Source organism: Eulemur rufifrons, chromosome 7 (genome assembly GCF_041146395.1).
Source record: "Eulemur rufifrons isolate Redbay chromosome 7, OSU_ERuf_1, whole genome shotgun sequence".
NCBI classification, from domain to species: domain Eukaryota; kingdom Metazoa; phylum Chordata; class Mammalia; order Primates; family Lemuridae; genus Eulemur; species Eulemur rufifrons.
This window is the reverse complement of record NC_090989.1, coordinates 71,583,513-71,604,980: the sequence shown is the minus strand read 5'-3', so window position 1 is coordinate 71,604,980 and position 21,468 is coordinate 71,583,513.

The window sequence follows — 21,468 nt, the reverse complement described above, 5'->3', positions numbered from 1 at the left end:
CGGCTACTGATTCACAAACCTCAGTTTTCTGCTAACCGCATTCCGTCCTATACATACTTTTCTGAGTTCCCACCTGGAACAAACCTAACAGCTTTGTTATAAAGTAGCTTGAGAAATGTATTTTTCTTAACAGCAGAACACCTAGAGCCATAAAAACCTGATATGGATTACAAATTTTCAAGGAGCTATATTATCTGCATTTTTCAAATTCATTTGACCACAGAATCCATTTTTAATAGATTGTCTGTGGGAGTAATACAAAATGGATTACCTTTTTGGGAAACAGTGCTTTGTGGATGCTATTTATTAATTTTATTAAAAATTTATATGCCTAATTAAAAAGCAAGCATGGTTACAAGTATCTTTTAAATTAAGTTTTCGATGGAATGGAAGCTTAGTTTCTCCCTTCTCTTTCTTATATCCCTCCACTCAAAATCATCCCAGAAAGTTCTCAAGAAATACATGAAGATTTATGTGTACATATACATAGGTTCCCAATAGTAAGTTTGCAGTTGGACTCTTTAAACATTTTATGCATCATGAAAAAAGGAGAGTTTTAGAGGGAGAAGTGCAAGTTTACACTGTGAAAACATGAATTTCATTTTGACATTTTTTTCCAAAAGAAAAAGGCATTTTAGATACTGTAAAATAAAGTCAGCACTTTTTATTCTGTGAAGTTATCATCTTACCATGCTGTTTGATAAATGAGGTGTCACTAAAGATGTGAGAATGATGAGCCTTCAACAGCAGCAGCAGCAGCTGGAGCTCTTCTTTACCATTAATGATTAAATTATTTAAGTGTTTCTTACAGACAATCCTCCTCCTCCAACGCACTCACACAAAGCTCTGGCTACAGCTCACTGGGGGGGCATCTCCTCGCTGCCACGTGTCTAGGAATTTTACAGAAACAGCAGATGCGTTAACAGGTGACAGATGTGAGGACACTTGACTGAGCCGAGATTCATGACCCAGGCACAATCTGATTCTTTAGTTAACTTCTGCCAAGCAGCTCCCTTCTCTGGACCTTGGTTTCTCTAAAAGGGAAATGAGTTCTTTGGACTAGATGATTTCAGAGCTTTCTTCCAGCTCTTATATTCTGCAAATCTTGTTTAATAACACTACATTGACTAAACAGTGGTAAGAATGTCATTTCTACAAAGCATTACCTCTCTGTCTGGAAGTAGGGGAGAAGTGTTCTAAAAAACAATGGAAAATATGGCTGTCAAGCAATTTGTGCTTTCATTTTAGCTTTATACCTGTAAACAGAAAAATTCTTACTCTTCAAATGTGGCCTTCAAGACTTAAATAATTCCCATAATCACAGTCAATTTGTCGTCTGTCAAAACTCCACATTTTAGTTGTTATCAAGTGACAAAGGTGATGGTTTTCCTCCTGAAACTTTATTCTGACTTTGCTTCCTACTGATGGCAGAAGATTATAAGGCAGGAGAGAAGTTTTTTCCCCAAAGATGTAATAGAATTTTGCAGAGAACCAGAACAAAGGTGTTTGAATCCCTAAATGAAACCAGGAGAAAAAAAATAAGTCATTCTGATTTCAGTTGCTAACAAAGTCAGAGAAAGAAAAATCCAGTTGCTATCTTAATTCTCCATAAGCTAAGCTCAGCACAAAGTGAAAAAGGATTTCCTGATACAGTTCTACATTATCTTTAATTGCATTATTGAGTTAGGTTATAGCAGAAGAAAAGAATCAAAGATCAAAGACTTTGTTTTCCCTGTTGCCTCAAATGCACCTGTACTGTATCTATCTGAATGAGTGATATATATGGACACCTACCGAGATTCTCTGTGTTCTTCTCCTACCCCAGGGACCAGGTGAACCTGGAGAGTTGCAGGGTGTAGCACCTGGGGCTGTGCTACCTTAGGCAATGCATTATCTAGAGCTGTGGAGAGTGTTACCAGAGGGTGGTCCAGATGGGAAGCTGAGGCTTACAGGTAGAGATGCAGCAGGAGGGCCAGGCATGAGGGGCAAGGGGACTTGAGCTCTAAAGCAAGGAAGATGAGGAATGGATTGGAAAGTGGAACATGAGGTAGGTCAAGGCAAGTGTTTCAGAAAGGAAACCATGAGGAAGATGCAGGGACCTGATGTGCGCTTTTATGCATTACTTTGGCTGACTAGTCACGGGGCTTAGGTGGAGCCCACCTTCCATTCCTTCCAATCCTTGCCCACTTAACTCTCAGCCTTAGAATGGGAGGCAGAGATGTGCTTTCCCTTGCTGCATTATTTTAGCTTTCTCATTGTGAAATCTTCAACAGCATAGTAGCTAAGCACACAGACTTTAGCAAAGACTGCGACTTACTAACTATATGATTTGGGGCAAGATGATTAATTCCTGTGAACTTCAGTTTCCTCCTCTGTAGGGGGAGGATAATAAAGTTAATAAAAATAAAATAGGTGAGGATAATAACCTTAATCTTATGGGAGTGATAAGTATTAAATGAGTGAATACAAGTAAAGCACCTAGTACCTGGCACATCAAGTCAAATGTTAGAACCACTATGGTTATATCCTATTGCCCCTGGTTTTGGCCACTTCAGTACTACTCTTAGCAGCTACTAGAACATAAGATCCATGAGGGCATGGATCATGTCCTTAGGCTCACAGTTGTACCTCCAGCCTAGCAGAGAGCCTAGCATATGGTAGGCACTTCCTAAATATTTGTTGAATGAACTAATGAATAAATAAATGAAATAAACTGACCAGAACTCCTGGACAGCCTGCTAAGGTACCTGTGAGGGAGGGTTATGCAGCCACCAAAGCACTAGTGCACCCCAAGACAAAAGGCTCTGGCCCTGCCTGGTTTGGCCAGAGACTCTGACACATGCCTGAACATTCCTCTTATATGGCTATGGTTATAGAGGCAAATGTATTTGCTTTTTATCACTGTTTCCAGCACTTTGGTCCAAGTCTCTTTTATATGTGTGTGCGAGTATAACATGGATCTCTTTTTATTATTTTCACATAAACATTTTTAAATTCATGGTGCTGGGCCAATAGAGCAGTAATATCACTTTGTCCTATCTCCAGTATTATTCCCCAGAGACAGTAATTACAGCAGCCATTTCTGTAATTCATCTGCTCTTCCATAATAGATATTACATGTACACTGATAACTCATTATCCCAACACAAATTTTCTATACTGAGTTCGGCCACTCAAAATCTCACTTAAATGTCTTCCTGTGGAACAACTGACACATTTTAGTATCTCTCTTATGGGGCTTCATTTCATATGCAAGGAAAAGAAAGAACAGATGAGAAACTAGAAGAAGGCATGTCAGTGGTGGTGCAGACAGCAGGCTCAGGGGTTGAAGAGTGTGGTGGAGGAGGAGGAACTCAGGGAGATGAAGGAGGTGGAAAGGAAGGCAGCCAGTCACCATCAAGCTCCCACAACATGTAGTTAATACTTACTATGCATATATCCCTTTTAATGAATTTTTCTTTTTTAAAAATTGCTCTCCATCATGATATTATAGACTCTATAATGATGTGGGTCTGTTTCATTCCAAGACTCTAATATAGTCTTTGGCATATAGGAAATTCTTAAAAGTTTTGTGTGGATGATTGGATAGGTGGATGGGTAGATGGATGATCACACTATAAAACAGACGAGAGAAGAACAGAGGTTATTAAATAGAAGCTATCAAAGTATCTAATTTCCCCAGTACTTCCCAGGGCTGACCCCAGCTGCGGAGTCTGCTGGGATTCTCGGACTGAAGGAGCCTCTCCCCTGGGAAGGAGAGGATGGAAGGAGGCATGAATGTTATATTCAGTCAGAAGGTGGAGCTCAGTATGATAGGGACAGAAGGCCAAATATATCACTAATGGGAAGACAGAATCAATATCTAAATCAGGGATTGAAAAGAGAAGCTTGAAAATAGTGAACAAATAGTTCGGGGTACTTCCCAGAAACGGATATTGCTACCTCATCAGATTTGATGTGTCCATCTCAGGAGGATTCATGAGAAGACTGAGTCTTTTGTAGAGTCAGTAATGAGGGAGACACTCTCATGTCCAGAAGTCTCCTTCAGACTCATCCCAAGGCGGGGGCACAAAATTCCACGGTACTTGTTCTATCCCATACTTTCTCACCATCTAGGATTTGAGGCTGAACATGGTTTTGTCAAGAGTTCAGAAGGCCTTTGACAATATGTTCAGGTCACCCATCTTAGATTTGGGGATCTAGGAGACACACAGAAGAGGGTCTTAACTGGCTAAATGGAGCGGAGAGTGGTGAGAACAGGGTGGACAAAATAATATAGGTGGGTGGTTGGAGCTGCAAACTGTAAAACTACAGAGTTGACTATGTATGTGAACTTGAAAGACTTAGGTCACAGTCCTCCAGCTTTTAGCACATTCAAGAGCTTCTTGTGTATCATTTCCCATCCTAGATTCCCTACTGACACTTTCCCTATTCTTTGGTGCAAGGGAGAGTATCTTCTGTGTCCTCTTAAATATCTTGAGACTATTCCAGAGACCCTCTGGCTGCAGAGGAGGTGGTAGCATTTGGTGTAGGGGGCTAAAGCTAAAGCTGTAATGAATACTTTTGAGAGAGGAGGATCTGTGTAGAGAAGCAGAGTAAGTTATTACAGGCAAAGCCTGCAGCATCTGGATTGATTGGTCAGTCCTATTATCTGCAAAAGTCTAGGGCCCAGTTGACCACTGCATGTTGTTGTTGGCTTAGAAGACATGCATGATGAATAGGTTAGCATGGATGTCTGAGTCCAAACTCAGAAAACACTTTCCAAAACAAGAGTTTAAACCAATGGGCATGGTCAGAGATCAGCTAGCTGGGCAGTCTGTGAAAATAAATCTTTTTGATGATGAGAGTTATGATGGATGACACTGATGGGTAAGGATAGGATATTAGTACCCACAAAATACTCCACTTAGGGGAGAGCATTTAACATCATTAGGAAAGTATCTTGGCCATCAGAAAGCAGAGTATCTGGAATGTATCTTTTTGATAGTATCTCAGGATGTTTGAGATGAAGGAAAATGCAGCAGGTCTTCAGGTCTCCTAGACAATCTCTAATACAAGATTCCAAATATTTGTGTGTTTTTGAAACATGCCCATACAAGAAGAACCTAAGATCACGTTTTGGGCTTTTAAAGGTTGGTGACCTGACATTTTGGTAGAGTATCATAGCTCCTGGGTGAGCTGCCTCTGGGTGGCTGTGAATTTCCATCAGGCATTGCTATGCACATGTGTCAGTGGTGGCCTGGTTTGGATTGTCTTGCTTTCCTAGAACTGGGGTAGAATAGATGACTACAAAGTTCTCTAGAAAAAAGATTTCTCTAGGTGTGACAATCTCAGCCATTTCCAAGTTTGAGGGCTTTTGTGATAAGGTTTCTGCCTATCAATTTTCTTTGGAACAAATATAAGGGAGAATTTGAATCAAAGAACTCAGGCTACCTGGTATAAGGCATTTCCAGTGTTAATGGCCTCCAGTCAAAGATCACCAGGAACACACCTGTAGTTGAATAAACTGGGTTTATTGCTTATTAAAGTGAGGGATACTGCCCCCATGGGGAACTGTGCCTCAGAAAGAATGTTAGAAAAGATTTATAGATTTTAGTCAGGCAATTTTGGAGAGGGTCCCAGTAAATGTGTATTTGCTCAGACTTGGGTGCCGTCAGGAAGCAGAAACAATTCTATGGTTGGGTATCTTAATAAATCTTATCTAGAAGCGGGGTAGACTAAAGCAAAGATAAAGCTGTAATTGAAAAAAAAAGGCAACAATCACTCATGTTAGCCAGTAGATGGGGATGTTTGGTATTTTGCAGTTTGCATGAAGACCTTGTTTTTTGTCTGTGCTTAAAAAATTTATGAAGTGTTCTTGTTAGTCTCACTCCATCATGGTCACAAAATGACCTTGTCTGATATTGGTGTTCTGTGAAATTGTTTGTGTCCAACAGGAGAAAAACATGGCCTAGCTGTGAGCACCAGGCCTGATCTTAATAAAACTGAGGGAGGCTTAGCTGTGTTAGTGCAGTTCCCCCATCTTAGAAACTGATTTTTCTTTCACCAGGCTTGTCAAAATTATTATAGGTTGCAATCGTTCAGTTTGAGTCAGGAAGCATAATTCACCAAGATATTTCAAATGAAGAGGCTTTAATGAAGGGGCTACTTCCAGAGATGTGGGCCAGGTTAAGAAAACAAATAAGCAAAAGCAAGGAACCCGGAGACCAGCAACAAGGGCAAACCGTTACAACTGCCACAACGACCCCACCCTAGAGCTGATGGGATAAAGGCAGTAATTACTTTTACTGGAACCCAGTGAGAACTAGGACCTTAGAGGAGTGGCTGCCCTCCAGAAATAAGAGTTTTAGAGACATGTGGCAATTGTCAGGAATGCCTTTGGTGGAGCAGGAGGGATGGGAGAGAAATATCCAACCCTTCGCTCTCCTGCTAGTGCCTTCCACTGGCTGAACACAAACTGAAGCTGGGAGCAAAGGTTACACAGTCAGAGCTTCCTGGGGCATATGGAAGGGCATAAAAGAGCAGGAAATCAATATGGGAGCGGGTATGGACAATGAAAAAGCAGCACAGCCTCTATGTCAGGAGGTAGCTAGGTAGATGGCGGTAGGCAAGGAATGACCAAGATATAATTCAATTGTATAAACCATAGATGTAGATAATGTGGAAGGATGCTGATGTCCTGAGTTGGTATGGGTCACTTATTCAACTTCAAGTGTAGCAACTAATATTGTCCTGCCAGCCTGCTGGTAATTAAAAACATAGTCTTTGGATTTGAAGGGGTTAGGATGAGGTCTGAATACTACCTCCAAAGGCTCTGATTAGCTGATTATATTTGAAAGGTGCAGGGGTTGGAGCCTTCAGATAGCTTCAAGATTGAATTGGGCTACGTTTAGGCCTCAGAGTGGGAGAAGGAGTACACGATAGTTGGTTTTGACCTCACACTTGAGATTCTAGATACCACTACTTTCTTAGCCAAAGGTATGAAGCTCAGAGGCAAGAGCTAACATATTACAGTAAGTGAACAAAAGCCATTAAACCTATGACAGGAATGATGAGGATTTTAAATTTAGAATCTGAGATAGTTTTCCTGTAATAAAATTTCTACTGTAGGAAAATACCTGGAATGTTTTATTTAGTGATATTTTAAGGGCAACCAGAATTTGTTTTAATCAGGCATGGTAAGATGCACAGACATGACCATCGTGGAGAAAGAAGTCTGTTATATCCACAGATCCCTGGAAACAGGAGGCATGGCATGCCACACGGGGCCACGTGGGGAAGCTCCAGGCTCCAGCAGGAGGCAGAGGGAGTGAGGAGAAACATGGGCAAGAGCCTTTACTGTGGTTTCTGCAGGAAGGAACGAATGAGTGAGGTGGGGTAAGCAGGTTTAGGATTGGCTAGTTTGAATAATTTCAACAGGCTCTAAGATATAGGAGCTGTCCCTAGTTATCTGCTACCTAGCTATGATTGTTAATTTTATGTGTCAACTTGGCTGGGCCATGGTGCCCAGATATTTGGTCAAACATTATTCTGTACATTTTTGTGAAGGTGTTTTTTGAATGAAGTTAACATTTAAATCAGTGGACTGTAAGTAAAGCAGAGTTCTCTCCACAACATAGGTGGGTCTCATCTCATCAACTGAAGGTCTTAATAAAACAAAGGCTAACCTTCCCTGAGCAAGAAGAAATTCTGACACCAGACTGTCTTTGGATTCAAACTGTAAATCTTCCCTGGGTCTTCTGCCTGCTGGCCTACCCTGCAGAGTGTGGATTTATCAAGCCACAATCACACAAGCCAATTTCTTAAAATAAATCTTTTTATGTATAAGATGATCCCCAACTTATGATGGTTTGACTTAAAATTTTTCAGCTTTATGATGGTGTGAAAGTGATATGCATTCAGTGGAAACTGTACTTTGAGTACAGTATAATGCAACCTTTCTGTCTTTCACTTTCAATATAGTATTCAATAAATTACATGAGATATTCAACACTTAATTATAAAATAGGTCTATGTTAGATGACTTTGCCCAACTGTAGCCTAATATAAGTGTTCTGAGCACATTTAAGGTAGACTAGGCTAAGCTATGATGTTTGGTAGGTGAGATATGTTAATATTAAATGCATTTTTGACTTACAATATATTCAGCTTATGATGGGTTCATCAGGACATAGTCCCATCGTAAATTGTGGGGCATCTGTGTATACACATCCTGTTGGTTCTGTTTCTGGAAGACAAGGACTAATACACTGGCCCTGGAGTGACTAGGGTAGGTGGATAGTGGTCTGCAGTGTGAGAGCTCAAGAAGGGAAGAAGCTGGGGTGTGAGCTCTGGAGAAGTTGCTTAACATCTCTAGGAACTGGCTAACCCTGGGAGCTATAGTCCCTCCAGGGTCAGCAAGGCCCCAGATGTCAAAGCATCAAAATACAAAAAATAAAGAGACATGGTTAATACAAGTGAGAAAGGGGGAAGCTATGGAAACTGATGAGACAGATTGGGGCCATTCACAGCCAAACAAAAATGCTGTAGTAACAGTGACTGAGAAGCTTTGATGATGTGCCAACACACACAAGGGCCCTGATCTCAATGCACTTTCATCAGAATTGAATGAATGCTTGGAGATGAGCTTCTGGCACTTTTAAGTCTAAAAATCCTGGCAAAAAATAATGCTCCTGACCATGTGCTGAGGCTGATAACTGAGGCAGTGGGATGCTTGGCAGGGAAAATATAAGGTCTAGCGAACTCAGAACCGACCTATTTAGAACAGGTGGGGTCACGAGCAATCTTGAGCGACTCCCTCAGCATCAAGATCATCCTGACTGAGACTGACTTCTACATGAGCAAGAGGAACTCAGCACAAAAGAGACTGTTACAGTAGTGCTAGAAGAAATACTGCCAGGTTGTAATTCTAGGAGTAAAGGAGTGAACCGGGTGGGTTAGAAACTACACTAGCAACTGGAAAAGTGAACACAATTTTTTTTTTTTTTTCAGAGATAGAGTCTCACCCTGTTGCCCAGACTGCAGTGCAGTGGCATAATCATAGCTCACTGCACCCTCCAACTCCTGGGCTCCAGTGATCCTCCTGGCTTAGTCTCTTGAGTAGCTAGGACTACAAATGTGCCACCATTCCTGGCTAATTTTTATTTTTTGTAGAGACAACTTCTCGCTATCTTTCTAAGGCTGATCTCAAACTCCTGGCCTCAAACAATCCTCCCACCTCGGCCTCCCAAAGTGCTGGGATTATAGTTATGAGCCACTACACCCAGCCAAAATGAACAATTTAAAAAAGCACTGCCTTTCAGTTAATCAATAGGCCCTATGATCTCACTTTCATATTACTTTGTCTAATTTCTTGTGGATATAGCTTGCTGTTTACCACATCAATTTCCTGTGGCAGTTAATTTTCCTAGGCAGAGTTAGACCACATTTTCCAGACTCTTTTGCAGGTAAGTGTAGCCGTATGACTGAGTCAATGGAATGTGAGCATAAGCGATGGGTATCATTTCTAGGCTAAAGCTTTTAAGATGGAGAAGTGCCTCCTCCATGCTATTTATAGTTAACTGGGATTGCAACTCTCAGGATAATCTTGTAAATCATAGGTTGAAGATGGCAGATAAATAGTCAGCATGGGTCCCTGAATGACTATGTGGAGGAGAGCTGACCTACAGAAACAAGGACATCTACTTTGGATTGTTATGTGAACAAGAAACAAACTTCTGCTGTTTGGGAGCCACTATATTAGGTCTATTTGTTATCATGACTTTAACTAATGTAAGGATAAATTAAAATGATTTTCTCTGTTTATGAAGGGCAAAGAGACCATTTCCCCTTTTCTCCCTTAGAATGTTTTCTTGGAGCCATAATAAATCTGAGTTTTTACCTTAACCTTTGGAATCAAAATAAATCTCTCTAGGGATTAAGCCAAGTCTCCAAGTTTTACAATATAGAGATATCAACAAAGTCATGGGAAATCTATTTATGTAAAATGTTACCTCTACAATTAGCTCAGGAGTCTCTCAGGAGATGAACAGACAGTGTCATAAGCTTCAACATCTTTGTCCCTTGAGGAGATAAGAGAAGTTTTAATTGCTCTTTCTACTACATTCCTGTATAAATTTATGTGAAGTTCTGTCCAGACTTTGTAGTCACTTTTCTACTGCCTTACGTGCATGTAAACTTGTTAATGTTTCCCAATGATAGTGTTCTCTCTCTCCTGTATTAGTATGGAATGGTCTTTTTGTTGGCATGCTTGTTTTATTTCCCTAACAACTAACCATAAAATTGACTCCAAGAAGTAGGGCTCTGCTATTACAAAAACTTAAAATATATGGATTTTGCTTAGTGGTCAAGCATTTGCTGGATAGTAAACAGACACCCCAGAGGCTGGAAAGATGACAACTCATGTTATACAGTGGCAAAACTTTTGATAATATTTTCACCTTCAGTAACTTGGAAGGCAGAACAAGTGTCTTCTAAATCCTTAGTTCTAGGGGAATAGACAAGAAAAATCCAGTGTATTTCTGTGTGCATTGTGTGTGTTAGTGTATTTAGCAAGGTATTATAAAGAAGAAATAAGTACCAGCAAGGATTGACTGGTTTAAAGCAGAAATGAAAGTGATAGTAATGTAGAAATTTGGGTCTGAAAAGCCAACTGCTTCTGGTCTCCAAAGAGCAATAAATATAAAGGCTTTGAGCAAAAAAAGTCTATAAGGACTTATTAATTTAATGAAGAAACTCAGTCCTGTAGCATAGATCAAATTAAGGACATTCTCTTCCTGCCTAATCCTATTGTTTTAGATATGCTTCAGTATGCTGCTAAGTTTAGAGTTCAGCATAAGGGTAAGAAAGCAAAGAAATACAGCAGACTTGATTACTGTGTCTAGGAAAGAACTTTGGGTATGGTAATTGGCACATGGAGTTGACTGGCAGCAAACAGATCAGAAGCCTACCATGTTTTTGAGGGAAATGCACTGCTAAAAGAAAACTACAAGCCTGAACTTAAAAAGTCTTGACTGTGAAACCCTTTGTGCTTCCAACTTCCCAGATGGAAAAGCTAAGGCCCATAGAAAACCATAGACTAGGAAATTCCTTCCAGGAATCAGATTCAAGGTTTCTTAAGAATTTCTTCCACAGTAGAACAAGAGTTCTTCACAAGACCCATCCATCAGTATTCCACCCTTGCCATGGACCAATGAGTTCTGAATTTCCCATACTTTCTTACCCTGAAGGGGAGCCTTTATTTGGATACTATGTCCTGGCTCATCCCTGAATGATGGGATAGAAGGTAGGGTGGCTGAAACTTGTCTTTTCTATTAATACATCATCAAACCACAAGTTGCCATATCCAGACTGGATGGAAAGGACCACATGTCACTAAGAGATATGGGACTTGGAGATGCTACAGAAACTAGATGGCACTTTGGGTTGTCTCTCTTTAGGAGGAAAATGAGTGGAACTTCAGGGAACAGATGGATAAAGAAGACTTTAGAAAGTTTTGCTGAATATTGTATTGAATTGCATTCATTTCTTATTTTTCTCTTCTTTAAGAGTCTTCAGAAAACACTCAGGATATTTTTCAGGACTTTCAGAATGAATTTTTCTTTTTTTAGACAGATACAGACTTTAACATTGGAGCAAAAGATTGAGATATAACTCGATGACACACATACACATCTGGTTGGCTAAAAAAGCACAGAGTGGTAATGACACCACTAGTAAAACAGCCTTTTAAAATGATCATTATGCTTTCATTTTTTACAATTAAGTTTTGACCCTGAGTTCTGACATTAATTTATTTATTTTCCTCACTTTCTTCTTCCATAAAGGAATGCCATTTACTTGGTATATACATAGGTTATTTATTGTTGTTTAACTTCATGGTGTTTATGTTATGACCTGCAAGGCCAAAGAAAGCTATAGTGTTCTACTCATAGAAAATGTGTGCTTTGCTTCTTACACTATGAGGATGGCATGAGCCACAGTTGCCCTGGCTTCATCACGCCTGCACCTGGCAATCAATCACTCTTCTGGAGACTGCATCCCATTAGGCACAAGCACAAAAAGGATTCTTGCCAAGTAGAAACAGGGGCAGAAAATGCAATTCTGGTCTCTGACAGTGATTGAACACAGATTGTGCCAAATCTTTGCCTGATGTCTCTGGATTTGAAACATGCACAGGAAGTTTTCAGAACGAGTGGTTCATGCTTCCTTCAGAATAAAATTGCCATGCTCTTTTCATCACATAATTTATCCATAACTAAAGCTCTACACTCCCTAGAAGAGGTATACTGTGATTAGAGAGGTATACTCCAAGTACACAGTTTAAAGATAAGGAACTGGGCCCTAAATGCCCCCACCCATGTACTAGAGTTTTCTAAAAGTGGAAATACTCTCTGTAAAATTAACCTGCTCTTCCATTTAATTCCTCAACTGCCTACCTCATTTCTTCTCCTCCCTAAAATAGTACATTTAAACCCTAGTTCAGTCTAAATAGATCTTTCCTGGAATTACAAGATCACAGAGTGTTGACATAGAAAAAGCCCCATGAGAAATTTGCTTCATTCTCTTATTTTAAGTACTGGAAAACTAAGCCCAAGAGTGACAAAGTGTTCAAACAGTCAGTAAGTGACAGATTCTGGATTAGAATACCAGGCTCCCATTTCCTGGTCCAGAGCTTTTCTCCTATTTACAGATCTTTACCATTTACATTCAGATTTCTGAATGTTGGCAGGCACTTTATCAACTGAATTCCAAAGTTTAATGATGCTGAAAAGACACATAATAGGCTACCTCAATGCTCTGTTTGAAGAGAAACAAGTAATGCTCCTTAGATCCTTCTATGAATTGCATCCTTTATACTCATAGATCCTCTTCAAACAAAGATTTGTTGCTTGATAATCTGGAGTGAGAAGTACTGGCTTGTCAAAAGAAGGAATTTATCCCGGGGAGAAGGAAGTTAGCAATTGTAGAGTTATGCATAAATAACAGTGTGTAAAGACTGTTACCATTGATAATCATTCAGTTAATTAGTTAATGCATTCTTCACACATTTCATATGTATATATTTGGTGCCTATGATGCCTGCAAGATATTATGCTAACATTCATGGGGAACAAGAAACTAAATAAAGCCATGTCTTCCCTCAACAAGCTAGTTCCTAGTCTCCTAGGAAGAACTAAGTAATGGATATTAAACAGAATGATTTAGTAGGAGGGGACAGTACTCAGACACTTTTGGAGAAAAAGGGTTAGGTGGCACATTTTCTCTCTGCATCCATTGTGTAAAACAGCTTTATTGATATTTGATTGACATACAATAAGCCACATACATTTAAAGGGAGCAATTTGATAAGTTTTGACATGTGTGGACAGCCCTGAAATCATCGTCATAGTCAAGATGACAAACATATCCATCACTCCATAAAATTTGCTAGTGCCCTTCCTCTCATTTTTCCTGGACCCCAGTCCCCAAGCTCAAGGAAACACTGGCCTGCTTTCTGTCACCATAGGTTGGGTTGTATTTTCTCTGATTTTATGTAAATGGAATCATACTGTATGTACTATTTTTGTTTGGCTTTTTTTCACACACCATACTTATTTTGAGGTCCATCTACAATGTTTTATATATCAATGTTTGCTCCTTTTTATTGATAAGTAATATTCCACTGAATGGATATCTAACACAATTTGTTTATCCATTCATCTGTTGTTGGAAATTTGGGTTATTTCAAAGTTTTGGCTGTTATAAATCAAGCTATGAACACTCATACACAAGTCTTTATTTATATGGATGTAAGCTTTCATTTATCTTGAATAGATACTAGGGAGTGGAATGGCTGGGTCATACAGTAAGTGTATGTTTAACTTTTTAAGAAACTGTCAAACTGTATTCCAGAATAGCTGTACCATTTTTTATTCTCACCAGCAGTGTATGAAAATTCTAGTAGTTCCACATCCTTCCCAACACTTGCTATGGTCAGTCTTTTTGGTTAGTCTTTTTAATTTCAGCCATTCCAAAACTGTTCATATGTATCCATTTATACCTACTGATCTGTAGAGAGGCTGGTAGCCTCATTGGAAAAAACCTTGAACCCCATCTACCATTTGTGTTCAGGCATATGCCTGCCACTGTGCAAAGAGAGACAAAATGAATCACTGGAAAAAAATTATCATAGAAGAAAAAGGAGTCTGTCACAGGGAACCAGACTTAGCAACAGAATCAAAGAATGGCAGTCCTGAGGACCACGCAGTGGGAGGAACAGAGCTCATCTTGTTCCAGTTTTGTGTATATGCACTGGGAAAGAGTGTGCAGGCAACCGCGTTGAGAATCTCTTCTCTGCCCGAATATCACACAGAAAGTGTGTTCTCCTTTTCACTTTGTAAGGGTGATAGCAGGGATCTCTGTGGCTGAGTTGTTCCCATTCTACCAACACGGGGCATGGTAGCTTCCCAGCTCCACCAGGTCCCAGGTGATGGGCCAGTGTTGTTGACGGGTGCTGAGTTCCAACCCCGGTAACACCACTGAGGAACTGTTGGAGCTCTAGCTGATTGAGGGGATGATTTGTTTTCAGGATTTGATTATGGAAACATGAAAACAGTTTTGAGAAAGTTGAGAAGGGACTGCGATTTTCTTTTTGTATTTTTAAAACAATCAGAAAGAGGATCACAGTCATCGATATTTGACATAACAGATGGGATTACATCTATACTCACTGGCTGCTGAAGCCTGAGATGTGCAGGTAACATACACATATAGCCAAGAAGCCAGGCAGAATTTTAAAGGGCCATAAGAAATGGTTAATGACAGCTGACATTTATTGAAAACTTAATGATGTGCCAGGCAGTATTCAGAGTGCTTTAAATGAAGGAACTCGTTTAATCTCATAACACAGGGCATTTTATGTTGGGCTGCAAACCCAACATAAAAGCCAAAAGAAAAAAAAAAAGAGCTGACAGTATCCTATAGAAAATGTGTGCTTTTCTTCTTAAACTGCGGGGGTGTAGCTGGCCACACACAGATGCATTTGCTGTATCATGCCTGTACTTATGCCCTGTTGTCAAAATTATGATCTCCATATTACAGGTAAGGAAACAGATTCATTAAGCTTAAGTGAACTGCCCAAGGTCACATAGTTAAGAAGTGAAAGGGCCAAGATTAGAATCAAGGCAGTATGGCTCCAGACTCCATGTTCTTAATTGCTCTGCAGTGTTGACTCTAGAGAAAAATACAAAATACTCTAGAATTCAGAAAAATGCCACATTCTTTTTTATTGAGGGAATAGAAGGGCTTCATGCAAGACTCAATATTTTAATTTATATCTTTGCAGAATTATGAAAGTGGAGAATTGGAGGTTTGTAAGGGTCAGGACAGGGTAGAGAGCATTTCTGTTGGACACATTAATTATGCTAATGATTTTGGATACACTGACTTATTAAAGAACAGATACACATTTCATGAACTTTTATTCAACATATCTGAGTGTTATCCACCTGTTTTCTGGCCATTTGGAGCCACCATTTCTTTTAATATAGCATGATGGATGGGAAAAAGCATGTGCTAGGGAGGAGAACTACCTGTGTTGGTCCAATTCCTGGCTCCACTACTTTTCAGCTGAGTGATCTTGGGAAAGTTGCTAAACCTCTTGTAAGAACTGTGAAGAGTCTGAGATTTTACCCTACTTGCAAGCTAACAAGTGAACTGCCAGCAGTTTCATGGATACTGGCAGAAGACATGAGACTCCTGAGTCAGAGACAAAGGATTAGCAGTAGCCAAAACATTAGCATTTATACCAGTTCTCTGAGCCCCAGTTCCTAGAGGGTAATGCAAAGAGGGCAGGAGATGTCTGTACATGCAGTGAGTTGTGTTATAGGAGAAGACTCTTGAGTGTATGGAACCCAAATGTTTTATAATGGGCAGTAAGCCTGGCTGAACTTTGCCCTGCAGGGAGACATTATCTTTATTATACTAAACAATAAACAATTATGCCTGTTGCATCTAAAGAAGACACTATTTTTATTTTCCAAGTCTGTTTGCTGTACAAATATCCTTGAGAAGATAGTCTGGAAAAGGGCAGCCAGTGTCTCTGCTCACAAGACACACATACATGTGAAAGTCCTGTGGGAAATTGTACCCTGAAACCTCTATGTGCACAGTTTATCCATCTAGGAAAGAAGAATAATCATAATTCTTCACAAGGTTGCTGTGAGAATTCAAAGAAATTTATTTGAGAAGAACTTAGAAGGATATCTGCCACGTTTCCAGTATTCAATAAATGTTAATTGTTCTTTTCTTTAATTGTAGTAAAATACACATAACATAAAAATTACCATTTTAAACATTTTTAAATGTAGAGTTTAATGGCATTAAGCACATTCACATTGGTGTGCAACCATCACCACTATCCATCTTCAGAACTTTTTCATCTTGTCAAACAGAAACTCTGTACCCATTAAGTATTATATTTAATATTAACTCCCCATTTCTCCCTCCCCCCAGCTTGTGGCATACACCATTCTACTTTCTATCTTGATGAATTTGACTATTTTAGGAACCTCATCTAAGTGAAATCATATAGTATTGTTCTTTTGTGAATGGCTTACTTTATTTAGCATGACGTCCTTAAGAGTCATCCATGTTGTAGCATATGTCAGAATTTCCCTCATTTTTAAGGCTGAATACTATTCCATTGAATATTTTCACATTTTGTTTAGCCATTTATCCATTAACATACATTTGGGTTGCTTCCACACTTTGGAAATTGTGAATAATACTGCTGTGAACATAGAGATGTACAAATATCTGCTTGAATCTTTGCTTTCAATACTTTTGGGTATATACCGAGAAGTGGAATTGATGAATTATATGATGATTCTATTTTTAACTTTTTGAGGAATTGTCATACTTGTTGCAGTTTTTGTCGTTGCTATTATTTATTATTATTATCTCCCCCCACTCCTCCCAACAAAGAAAGAAAACTTGAGCACAATCTCATTTAAATGCAGGAAGTCTTGTAAACGATTATCTGGGGTTTGTCTATTACTCATTACTTGAAACTCCTATTCCTAATTCAATTCTTTATTACTTTAATGTCCCTCTTTCAGATTCTCCAGCCCTCTTTGGGTTCCTTTATTTCCAAAATGTGATCACAGTTTCATCTGTTTTTCTCCTCAAAAAACAACAAATGAAATATTTTTCTGTGTAACCAATTTCCGTTGAAGTCTTGCCTAAAATGATTCCTGCTGAAACTTGACTATTTGTCATTGTTGTTTTAAAATGTTTCAGCTGTGCTCTACTACACACGTGATCTTTCCCAAGATCACTCTCACCCCTATCACTACCACTTGGAAAACCTTGCTGTCTTTTACTTTATTATGCAGAGTAATTTACTGCCAATTTATCCCAATACTAGCCTGGAGTCTCAGGCCTATTAATGCGTTTGTCATAAATGAAAGAGAAAATTTTCCTCTAAGATAATTTCTGTCGTTTCTCTAAAATATAGAAGTGTTTAAGGTCAGATTTAGGAAAAAAATATATACTTTCCTTCTAGTTCCAAAAGAAACTATTGGGGTTGTTTTCTGGAAAAGGTGAAACAAGATAGTGGAAAAGAACCCTCCAGTGATCATTCCTCTTCCTCCGTCCCCCGACCCCCCTGCCAACAAACATCAAATTGAACATCTATCCATGCGAGCAAACACCTTCACAAGAGCTAAATAACCAGGTGAGCTATCACAGTACCATGTTTTAGCATAATAACAAGAAAAGACATGCTGAAGAGGGTAGAACGAACAGTTTCACATTGCCTACACCAGCCTTCCTCCAACATCAGGCAGCACAGTGCAGAGAGAGAATCTATTCGCTTGGGAGAGGGAGAGGAAAGTATATGTGGGATTTTGCACTGGAACTTGGTACCAGCCTCGCCATAGTAAAACACAGCATTGTGCAGAACCTTGCTCGCAGCCCCTGCTTCCAGGCTGGTGCCCACAAATGGAGCATTTAGACTTGTCCCGGGCCAGAAGGGAATACACCACCAACACAGGAGGAACCTGAGTCCCAACCCACTTCACCACTGGCTGACTAACATGTCCTTGGGCCCTAAATAAAATTCAGTGGCAAGCAGCAGCGACTATAGACCTGGGGTGACTTCTAGCGCTGCACTGGTCTGGGAGGTTGTGGGCTTCAAGTGCAGCCCAGTGCAAAATCACCTGCAGCAGCCATGGGAGTGTCTGTGTCATCCCTCCCCCAACTCCAGGCAGTGCAGTACAAAGAGATTCCTTCCTCTTGGGAGGAGAGGGAAGTGTGCAGGGGATTTTTCCTGGGAGGCTAGCACCAGTTCCACCACAGTAAAACAGCACTGGGCAGAACTCCATGGTCCCTGATTCTAGGCCAGGTCGGTGCTATCAGAGCAAGCTCTTCTACACCCACCCTGGGCCAGAAGGGAGTAAGAAAACCTGGCAGGATGACCTGAGTCCCAAAAGGCATCATTGCTGGCTGACTAAAGTGGCCTTGGACCCTGAATAACTATCAGTAGCAGTCAGGCAGGAGTGGCTATAGGCCTTGGGCGAGCCCTGGTGATGTGCTGGTCTGGGAGGCCATGAGCTTTGGGTATGAGCCAGAGAAGTGCCTATATCATCTCAGCCTCAACTCCACGCAGCACAGCCTGGAGAGAAATTCCTGCCTGGGGAAAAGAGAGGGAAATGAGCAAGGGACTTTATGTGGGAACTCAGGGAACTAACTCTCCCTGATCTTCTGCAAGAGTCACAGCCTACCTAGGCTTAGGGTATCCTCTAGTGCTGAAACAGCTGCAGTGACCACAGGCTTTGGGAACTCAACAGTATCCTCTGAATTCCTGGAAGTCCCTCTGAAGAAGGACAAGTACAAACAAGGCCACACTACAAAGACTGGAATAAATACCTAATTGTGATTAAGGGTAAAACCAGTAATATTTGGGAAATGTTTTAAAGAAGTAAAAATGACTACTTAAATATCAGGCATTTATTTGCTATTACCCTTCAATTATAACTAACAGTAATAGTATTCAGTTATTACTCTTTAGTACACTATTTACACTTAGGAAAATAGAATGTCCACTACTGTAACAATGAAATACTTTGTCTTTCACTTCCTATAAAAGATTCCAATATTTATAAAATAGTTATTTATTTATCTATCTATCTATCTATCTTTTGTAGTGACAGGGTCTCATTACATTGCCAAGGTTGGTCTCGAATCTATTATTTATTTGTAGAAGTTCTCTATTCAGGGTACCATTTCTGTGTGTGTGTTTCAAAATAATCATACCCAAATATGTACTGTTATTCAGTTTAGTTCTCTAATGTTTTCTTTTTATTATTTTAATAGATTTAGGAGATACAAGTGTTTTTTTCGTTTGTTTGTTTATTTGTTACATGGATGAATTGTATAGTGGTGGAGTCAGGGCTTTTAGTGTACCCATCACCAGAATAGTGTACTTTGTACCTGATAGGTAATTTTTTACTCCTTATCCCCCTCCCAGGCTCCTCTCTTCTGAATCGCCAATGTCCAATATACCACTCTATGTGACCATTGATACCCAGCATTTAGCTCCCACCTATAAGAAGAACATGTAGTACTTGTTTTTCTGTCCCTGAGATACTTCACTTAGGATAATGGCCTCCAGTTCCATCTAAGTTGCTGCAAAAGACATCATTTCATTCTTTTTTATGTATGGCTGAGTAGTATTCTATAGTGTGTATGTATACATATGTGTAAATATTATATTCATACATACACACACACACACACACACACACACCCCAGATTTTCTTTATCCACTCATCAGTTGATGGGCACTTAGGTTGATTCCACATCTTTGCAATTGTGAATTCTACTGTGATAAATATATGAGTACAGGTGTCTTTATATGAAATATAAAAACTTTTTCTTTTGGGTAGATACCCAGTAGTGAGATTGCTGAATTGAATGGTAGGTCTACTTTTATTTCTACTTTATTACTTTATTTATTTTATTTCTTTGAGGAATCTCCATACTGTTTTCCATAAAAGTTGTACTAATTTACATTGTATAAGAGTTCCCTTTTCACCGCATCTATGTCAACATCTATTGCTTTTTTGACTTTTTAATAATGGACATTCTCACAGGGGTAAGCTAGTATTTCATTTGTGTTTTTAATTTGCATTTCCCTGATTATTAGTGATGTTAAGCATTATTTCATGTTTGTTGGTTGTTTGATTATCTTTTTTTGAAAAATGTCTGTTCATGTCTTTTGCTCACTTTTTAACGGGGTTGTTTTTTTCTTGCTGATTTGTTTGAGTTCTTTGTAGATTCTGGATACGAGCCCTGTGTTGTATGTATAGTTTGCAAATATTTTCCCCCATTCTGTAGGTTGTCTATTTACTCTGCTGATTATTTCTTTTACTGTGCAGAAGCTTTTTAGTTTAATTAAGTCCCATTTCTTTATTTTTGTTTTTGTCATATTCCCTTTTGGGGTTATTTATTTTTGTTTTTGTCATATTCCCTTTTGGGGTCTTAGTTATAAATTCTTTGTCTAGGCCAATATCTAGGAAGTTTTTCCTATATTTTCTTCCAGAATTTTTATGGTTTTAGGTTTTACATTTAAGTTTTTATCCATCTTGAGTTGATTTTTGTACATGGTGAGAGATAGGGATCCTGTTTCATTCTCCTACATGTGGATATCAAATTTTCCTAGCACCATTTATTGAATAGGGCATCCTTTCTCCAGTGTGTTTTTGTCTGCTTTCTCAAAAATCAATTGGTCATAGCTATATGGTTTTATTTCTACATTCTCTATTCTGTTCCATAAGTCTATGTCTACCTTTATAACAGTACCATGCTGTTTTGGTTACTATAGCCTTGCAGTACAATTTTAAGTCGGGTAATGTGATCCCTCCGGATTTGTATTTTTGGCTTAGGATTGCTTTGGCTAAATGGGCTTCTTTTTGATTCCATATGAAATTTATGATTGCTTTTTCTAATTTGGTGAAAAATAACGTTAGTATTTTGATGGGAATTGCATTGAATCTGTAAATCACTTTTGGCAGTATGGATTTTTTTTTTTTTAATTTCAGAATATTATGGGGGCACAAACACTTTGGTCACATAAATTGCTTTTCATCGCCCAAGTTAAAGCTACAAGTGTGCCCATCCCCCAGACAGCACACACCATGCCTATTAGGTGTGAATTTACCTATCCCTTCCTTTACCCTCCCACCTGCCCAACACCCAATGAATGTTACTTTCATATGTGCTGGAAGTTTTGATTGATTAGTACCAATGTAATGGTGAGTACATGTGGTGTTTGTTTTTCCATTCTTCTGATACTTCACTTAGAAGAATGGGATCCAGCTCCATCCAGGATGATACAAGAGGTAGTTCATCATTTTTTATGGCTGAGTAGTACTCCATGGTATACATATACCACATTTTATTAATCCACTCATGTATTGATGGGCA